At 53.1% G+C, this 8793-nt stretch overlaps 1 long non-coding RNA gene across 1 annotated transcript in view; it reads right to left on the bottom strand.

The window, feature by feature from the left end:
* LOC141105536 (uncharacterized) overlaps nt 1-6951 on the bottom strand; it is a 111338-nt gene extending 104387 nt beyond the window's left edge. The window contains exon 1 of the long non-coding RNA XR_012235599.1: nt 5991-6951. This is a non-coding gene — a long non-coding RNA (uncharacterized lncRNA). The remainder of the gene's footprint in view (nt 1-5990) is intronic.
* Nucleotides 6952-8793: the final 1842 nt, after the last annotated feature.

The following is an 8793-nucleotide window of genomic DNA, read 5'->3' on the forward strand; positions in this document are numbered from 1 at the left end:
CCAGATGTTGACACGACGCTCTCTCCGGCTGGACTGCTCTCTGAGGGCTGCGTTGCGACTGTGACATTTTAAGGGGCGTGGTCAACATCACCCAGTGACCACGCCCCCTAAAACGTCACAGTCCCAGCATGCCCAGGGACTGTGACATCAAAAGGGGGCGGGGTCTCCGCCTACATAAGTCACAACGCAGCGCTCAGAGAGCAGTCCAGCCGGAGAGAGCGTCGTGTCAACATCTGGAGAAGAGAAGAGAAGAGAAGCCCAGAAGACAAGAAGTCCAGAAGTCCGGACCTCCGCTGGCAAGAGAGCTACCTGAAGACAGCAGAGGAGCCGGCCGAAGAACTGGAACACCGGGAGAAGAGAGCGGAGAAGAACCAACCGGACGCCGGGAGAAGATGAACCGGAGGGACCCCCGAAGCCGGAAGAAGACCCCCGAAGCCGGAGGAAGATCCCCCCCCCCCCAGCTGTTTAATAAAATATTTTAAAAACCTGTGTAGTGTTTTATTATTTACACTTTTTCCCTGGGTGAATGGGTAGGGGTACCATGTACCCCGTACTCATTCACATAGGGTGGGGGGCCGGGATCTGGGGGCCCTCTTATTATAGGGGGCTCCCGGATTCCGATAAGCCCCCCGCCCGCAGACCCCGACAACCAACGGCCAGGGTTGTCGGGAAGAGGCCCTTGTCCTCATCAACATGGGGACAAGGTGCTTTGGGGTGGGGGGGCCCCGCAGGGCGCCCCCTCCCCCAACTCGCTCGTCCCCACCCCCTTTCCTGACCGGCCAGGCTGCGTGCTCGGATCGGGGTCTGGTATGGATTTTAGGGGGGACCCCACACCGTTTTTTCGGCGTAGGGGGGTTCCCTTTATAATCCATACCAGAGCTAAGGGCCTGGTATGACCCGCGCTCGCCGCAATAGGAAAATTTGTTTTTCCTATTGCAGCGAGCGCGAAATGCAATACCCTGCCCTTGCATCGTATCTGGTCCGTTGGACCAGCATACACACGAGCAGACTTTCCGTCGGACCAGCACACAGACGAGCGGACTTTCCGCCCGAAACTGAGACCGACGGAAAGATTTAAAACATGTTTTGGGAAAAAGTCCGCCGGAGCCTACACACGGGCGGATTGTCCGGCACACTCTGGTCCGCCGGGCCAAGTATGCCGGAAAGTCCGACCGTGTGTACGCGGCATTAGAGTGTTCCCTTTGCCTTTTTTGGAGCGCTGCACACTATCATTTCATCTGCTTCTGGAGGCTATTTGGGGGTTCCCCCTGCTTGATTGGATTTCCTTGCTGGACAGGAGTTCCACTCACTGGGATTGAGGACCAATCAAACCTGGGAGGTTTGCAACATCCCTGAGGGGGATACATGCGCTTTTGACCTTCTGTGGCAGGGAGGTCCACCATTTCTGGTAAGCGTATTTGGGCTTATTTGGTGAAGGATACTGTCACTGCACATCAGAAGGACGTCTTTCCCCCTATTTTCACACGAGGGATCCTGACATTCCTTTTGTCGGGTGATTGGAACTTCCATCTTCATTGGACTTTTCTTTTTTCTTTATTTAGTTTTTTGTGCTGCACTTACCTCGATTTTATTGTATTTTTACTAGGTATTTTGTGATTGCCTATAGTGTTCAGCTTGAAGTTTTTATGTTTATCTCATTGTGTTTGCGCTGATTGTCCTTTTGGTTTCAATATTGTCACCTGACAAATCGCACAAACAAAACTGTAGGATGCCCATTTCCCAAAAGCAGTCCTGCAATTTTGTCAGGGGTCCATACCCCCCCCAACAGGAATATTACACCCATACTCCCCCCAACAGGAATAATACACCCATACCCCCCCCCAGCAGGAATATTACATCCATACCACCCCCCCCCCCCCCCCAGCAGGAATAATACACCCATACTCCCCCCAGCAGGAATATTACACCCATACCCCCCAGCAGGAATATTACACCCATATCCCCCCAGCAGGAATATTACACCCATACCCCCCCAGCAGGAATATTACACCCATACCCCCCCAACAGGAATATTACACCCATACCCCCCAGCAGGAATATTACACCCATATCCCCCCAGCAGGAATATTACACCCATATCCCCCCCCCTCCCCCAGCAGGAATATTACACCCATACTCTCCCCCCAGCAGGAATATTACACCCATACCCCCCCCCCAGTAGGGATATTACACCCATACTCCCCCCCAGCAGGAATATTACACCCATACTCCCTCCAGCAGGAATATTACACCCATACTCCCCCCCAGCAGGAATATTACACCCATACTCCCCCCCAGCAGGAATATTACACCCATACCCCCCCCCCAGCAGGGATATTACACCCTCTCCACCCCCCATAGTGCTCTCTAGTCCCCCCGTGCTTTCCACTCCTGTTCTTTCTGGCCCCCACTGGTGCTCTCAAGCCCCCCCCCCATTGCTCTCCACTCCCCCCTGCTCTTTGTATCCCCCAGTGCTCTCCACCCCTGTTTTTCTGCCCCCCCCCCAGTGCTGCTCTTCACCACCCCACACTCTTACCCCCCCAGTGCTCTCAGCCTCCTATGCTCTCCACCCCTGTTCTTTTTGCCCCCCCCCCCCCCGTGCTCTCAAGTTCCCCCCCCAGCGCTCTCCGCTCCCCACCTCTGTGATCTCCACTCCCCCCTGCTCTTTGATCCCACCCATGTGCTCTCCAACCCCGCCAGTACTCTCTGCTCCCCCTTCTCTCCAGCTCCCACCCAGTGCTCTCCACTTCCCCAGGACCAGAGGACAGGCTGACTGGGGCCGGAAAATGAGGATGGCTGAAGGTGCAGGTGGACAGGGACCACTCCATCTCACAGCAAACAGATCCTCTGGAAGGAGCACTGTCCACATCCAAAACGAGAACAGACCCTGCCTGCTGCTGGCCATCATGGATATCCTGCTGGCATGCAAGGTACTGTACAGAGCATCAACAACACACCTTCCCACAGAGAGGGACTGCAGACTGGGTCATGGGGCACAGGAGGGGCTGCAATGATGGGCACAGTGAGGCTGCAATCGTGGGCACAGTGAGACTGCATTCGTGGGCACAGTGAGGCTGCATTCGTGGACGCAGTGAGGCTGCATTCGTGGACGCAGTGAGGCTGCATTCGTGGACGCAGTGAGGCTGCATTCGTGGGCACAGTGAGGCTGCATTCGTGGACGCAGTGAGGCTGCATTCGTGGACGCAGTGAGGCTGCATTCATGGACGCAGTGAGGCTGCATTCGTGGGCACAGTGAGGCTGCATTCGTGGACGCAGTGAGGCTGCATTCGTGGGCACAGTGAGGCTGCATTCGTGGACGCAGTGAGGCTGCATTCGTGGGCACAGTGAGGCTGCATTCGTGGACGCAGTGAGGCTGCATTCGTGGGCACAGTGAGGCTGCATTCGTGGGCACAGTGAGGCTGCATTCGTGGGCACAGTGAGGCTGCATTCGTGGGCACAGTGAGGCTGCATTCGTGGACGCAGTGAGGCTGCATTCGTGGGCACAGTGACACTGCATTCGTAAGCACAGTGACACTGCATTCACCGGCAGAGTAAAGCTGCATTTGATGAGCACAGTGAGGCTGCATTTATGGGCACAGTGAGGCTGCATTGGTGGGCACAGTGAGGCTGCATTTATGGGCACAGTGAGGCTGCATTGGTGGGCACAGTGAGGCTGCATTTATGGGCACAGTGAGGCTGCATTGGTGGGCACAGTGAGGCTGCATTTATGGGCACAGTGAGGCTGCGTTGGTGGGCACAGTGAGGCTGCATTTATGGGCACAGTGAGGCTGCATTTATGGGCACAGTGAGGCTGCATTGGTGGGCACAGTGAGGCTGCATTTATGGGCACAGTGAGGCTGCGTTGGTGGGCACAGTGAGGCTGCATTGGTGGGCACAGTGAGGCTGCATTGGTGGGCACAGTGAGGCTGCATTTGATTAGCACTGATGAGGCTGCATTGAGCTCTTGTATCATGTTTGCAGTCTCTGAGGGAGTCTGGAGAGGAGGAAAGAGTGGGAGCATCGCCGGGATGGGGGTCATAGGAGAAGTCAGACGTGTGTGGACTGTGGAGAGGAGACTATAGGATAAAACCAGAGCCACCGAGCTGGAGCCGACTGACTAAGCCCTGCATGGTGCACCTGAGAGGAGGTCAGTGACAGCACCACTAGGCCAGTCTGAGGGGGGGGTCACTGATGTAAGGGGGAGGGAATACGATAATGTAAAGGGGCACTGATATAAAGGGTTTCCCCCTTATATTAGTAACCCACCCCCCTTACCTTAGTGTATTCTTTCTGCGGAAGGTGGTCCCCCCCACGTTCTGAGTTCCTGGGGTCCCCCTTGATGATTGACCACTTTTACCACTTGTAACTGGAATTTGCTTATATACATATATATTCCCTATGTGATTTCATATCTGTCTTATCTGAATATAATACACTCTTCAAATGTGCTTTAAAATGTACGGTTTTCCCTTTTCATGAACAAGAAAATAATGACGTTATGCTGTTGTGCTGGTATGAAATTTTTTCCAGGGCTGGTTTTTATCCCCAGTCCGGCTCTCCACCCATCCCCCCCCCCCCCCAGCAGGAATATTACACCCATACCCCCCCAGCAGGAATATTACACCCATACCCCCCCAGCAGGAATATTACACCCATACCCCCCCAGCAGGAATATTACACCCATACCCCCCCAGCAGGAATATTACACCCATACTCCCCCCAGCAGGAATATTACACCCATACCCCCCCAGCAGGGATATTACACCCATACTCCCCCCAGCAGGAATATTACCCCCCCCCCCAGCAGGAATATTACACCCATACTCCCCCCAGCAGGAATATTACCCCCCCCCCCCAGCAGGAATATTACACCCATACTCCCCCCCTAGCAGGAATATTACACCCATACTCCCCCAGCAGGGATATTACACCCATACCCCCCCAGCAGGAATATTACCCCCCCCCCCCCAGCAGGAATATTACACCCATACTCCCCCCAGCAGGAATATTACACCCATACCCCCCCAGCAGGGATATTACACCCATACTCCCCCCAGCAGGAATATTACCCCCCCCCCCCAGCAGGAATATTACACCCATACTCCCCCCAGCAGGAATATTACCCCCCCCCCCAGCAGGAATATTACACCCATACTCCCCCCTAGCAGGAATATTACACCCATACTCCCCCCTAGCAGGAATATTACACCCATACTCCCCCAGAAGGAATATTACACCCATACTCCCCCCTAGCAGGAATATTACACCCATACTCCCCCCTAGCAGGAATATTACACCCATACTCCCCCCAGCAGGAATATTACACCCATACTCCCCCCAGCAGGAATATTACACCCATACTCCCCCCAGCAGGAATATTACACCCATACCCCCCCAGCAAGAATATTACACCCATACTCCCCCCAGCAGGAATATTACACCCATACCCCCCCAGCAAGAATATTACACCCATACTCCCCCCAGCAGGAATATTACACCCATACCCCCCCCCCCCCCCAGCAGGAATATTACACCCATACTCCCCCCAGAGGGAATATTACACCCATACCCCCCCCAGCAGGAATATTACACCCAACCCCCCCCAGCAGGAATATTACACCCATATCCCCCAGCAGGAATATTACACCCATACTCCCCCAGCAGGAATATTACACCCATACCCCCCCCCCCCCAGCAGGAATATTACACCCATACCCCCCCCCCCCCAGCAGGAATATTACACCCATACTCCCCCCAGCAGGAATATTACACCCAACCCCCCCCAGCAGAAATATTACACCCAACCCCCCCCAGCAGGAATATTACACCCATATCCCCCAGCAGGAATATTACACCCATACTCCCCCCAGCAGGAATATTACACCCATACCCCCCCCCCCCCAGCAGGAATATTACACCCATACTCCCCCCAGTAGGAATATTACACCCATACCCCCCCCCCCCTGACACTGATGTGGATCTCTACTGACCTGTTGTGTGCTGATAACAGGAATCCTGCTGCAGGTATCTGGGAACATTTCATAGCCAGCATCACTCTGTTCTCTCCTCCTATCCGCATGTTCTCTATCATCATATTGGCACACAACTCCTCTGATTGGCTCCCGCAAATAAAAAGAAATATAAATTAATCATGATAAAAGAAAAATGAAATACATAATATTATTATTAATCACTTCCCCCGGGTGGCTGTCATATGACGCCCTGGACTCTCAGTGGAGATATCGGGGTGACGGGTGCAGCTGCCGGCATCATCCACATAACTTTGTTTTCTGCTGGTGATTCCCTCCAATGGAAAAGCCGTCATAGTGTCTGATTAGCCGCTTGATTGCTTTTACAGGCAGGGAGAGGGACGTCCCACCGCCCTCTGGTGCTTCTCCGGGCTCTTGTGTGCGCTGGTTTACCATAGAGCTATCTATGGACCTAATAGTCCCTGACCATCTCTATGATCCTGGGAGGTTGGAAGCGACGCCATGACGTCACTTACAGCACCGGAAAATGGAATCACCAAAGGTTTATATTTTAGCTGGAGAGGCTGAGATGGACCTGTCATGTCCTATTCCTATTCCTGGGATGTTTACATTCCTTATAATAGGAAGAAAAGTCATCAAAACATAAAAAAATAAAGGGAAAGTATAAAAATAAAATAAAATAAAAAAAAGAGAATAAAAAAAATGTGACCACTTCCCACCCAAGACTGTCATATGATGTCCGGGACTTTGAGTGGAGATATCGGAATTCTTCATCCACATATCATTCTTTGTCCTGTCCAGCCGACTGATTGTTTCTGATGGGATCGGGGGGATGGTAAACCTGCAGCTCAACTGCCTATATTTACCCCACCCCCCTTCATGTAAATGAGACTCCACCTTCCTGATATTATGTGCCCCTCCCCTTCATGTAAATGAGACCCCACCTTCCTGATATTACGTGCCCCTCCCCCTCATGTAAATGAGGCCCCACCTTTCTGATATTACGTGCCCCTCCCCCTCGTGTAAATGAGGCCCCACCTTCCTGATATTACGTGCCCCTCCCCCTCATGTAAATGAGGCCCCACCTTCCTGATATTACGTGCCCCTCCCCCTCATGTAAATGAGACCCCACCTTCCTGACATTACAGCTCCTCCCCCTCATGTAAATGAGACCCCACCTTCCTGATATTACGGCTCCTCCCCTCATGTAAATGAGACCCCACCTTCCTGATATTACAGCTCCTCCCCCTCATGTAAATGAGACCCCACCTTCCTGATATTAGGGCTCCTCCCCCTCATGTAAATGAGACCCCACCTTCCTGATATTAGGGCCCCTCCCCCTCATGTAAATGAGGCCCCACCTTCCTGATATTAGGGCTCCTCCCTCTCATGTAAATGAGGCCCCACCTTCCTGATATTACGTGCCCCTCCCCCTCATGTAAATGAAACCCCACCTTCCTGATATTAAGACTCCTCCCCCTCATGTAAATGAGACCCCACCTTCCTGATATTAGGGCTCCTCCCCCTCATGTAAATGAGACCCCACCTTCCTGATATTAGGGCCCCTCCCCCTCATGTAAATGAGGCCCCACCTTCCTGATATTAGGGCTCCTCCCTCTCATGTAAATGAGGCCCCACCTTCCTGATATTACATGCCCCTCCCCCTCATGTAAATGAGGCCCCACCTTCCTGATATTAGGGCTCCTCCCCCTCATGTAAATGAGGCCCCACCTTCCTGATATTAGGGCTCCTCCCTCATATAAATGAGGCCCCACCTTCCTGATATTAGGGCCCCTCCCCCTCATGTAAATGAGGCCCCACCTTCCTGATATTAGGGCCCCTCCCCCTCATGTAAATGAGGCCCCCACCTTCCTGGTACTAGGGCTCCTCCCCCTCATGTAAATGAGACCCCACCTTCCTGATATTACATGCCCCTCCCCCTCATGTAAATGAGACCCCACCTTCCTGATATTACGGCTCCTCTCCCTCATGTAAATGAGACCCCCACCTTCCTGATATTAGGGCTCCTCCCCCTCATGTAAATGAGACCCCACCTTCCTGATATTAGGGCCCCTCCCCCTCATGTAAATGAGGCCCCACCTTCCTGATATTAGGGCTCCTCCCTCTCATGTAAATGAGGCCCCACCTTCCTGATATTACGTGCCCCTCCCCCTCATGTAAATGAAACCCCACCTTCCTGATATTAGGGCCCCTCCTCCTCATGTAAATGAGGCCCCACCTTCCTGATATTAGGGCTCCTCCCTCTCATGTAAATGAGGCCCCACCTTCCTGATATTAGGGCTCCTCCCCCTCATGTAAATGAGACCCCACCTTCCTGATATTAAGGCTCCTCCCCTTCATGTAAATGAGACCCCACCTTCCTGATATTAGGGCCCCTCCTCCTCATGTAAATGAGGCCCCACCTTCCTGATATTAGGGCTCCTCCCTCTCATGTAAATGAGGCCCCACCTTCCTGATATTAGGGCTCCTCCCTCTCATGTAAATGAGGCCCCACCTTCCTGATATTACGTGCCCCACCCCCTCATGTAAATGAAACCCCACCTTCCTGATATTACAGCTCCTCCTCCTCATGTAAATGAGGCCCCACCTCCCTGATATTAGGGCTCCTCCCTCATGTAAATGAGGCCCCCACCTCCCTGATATTAGGGCTCCTCCCTCATGTAAATGAGACCCCACCTTCCTGATATTAGGGCTCCTCCCTCTCATGTAAATGAGGCCCCACCTTCCTGATATTAGGGCTCCTCCCTCTCATGTAAATGAGACCCCACCTTCCTGATATTAG

The sequence above is a fragment of the Aquarana catesbeiana genome, linkage group LG08, assembly GCF_042186555.1.
Source record: "Aquarana catesbeiana isolate 2022-GZ linkage group LG08, ASM4218655v1, whole genome shotgun sequence".
NCBI classification, from domain to species: Eukaryota; Metazoa; Chordata; class Amphibia; order Anura; family Ranidae; genus Aquarana; species Aquarana catesbeiana.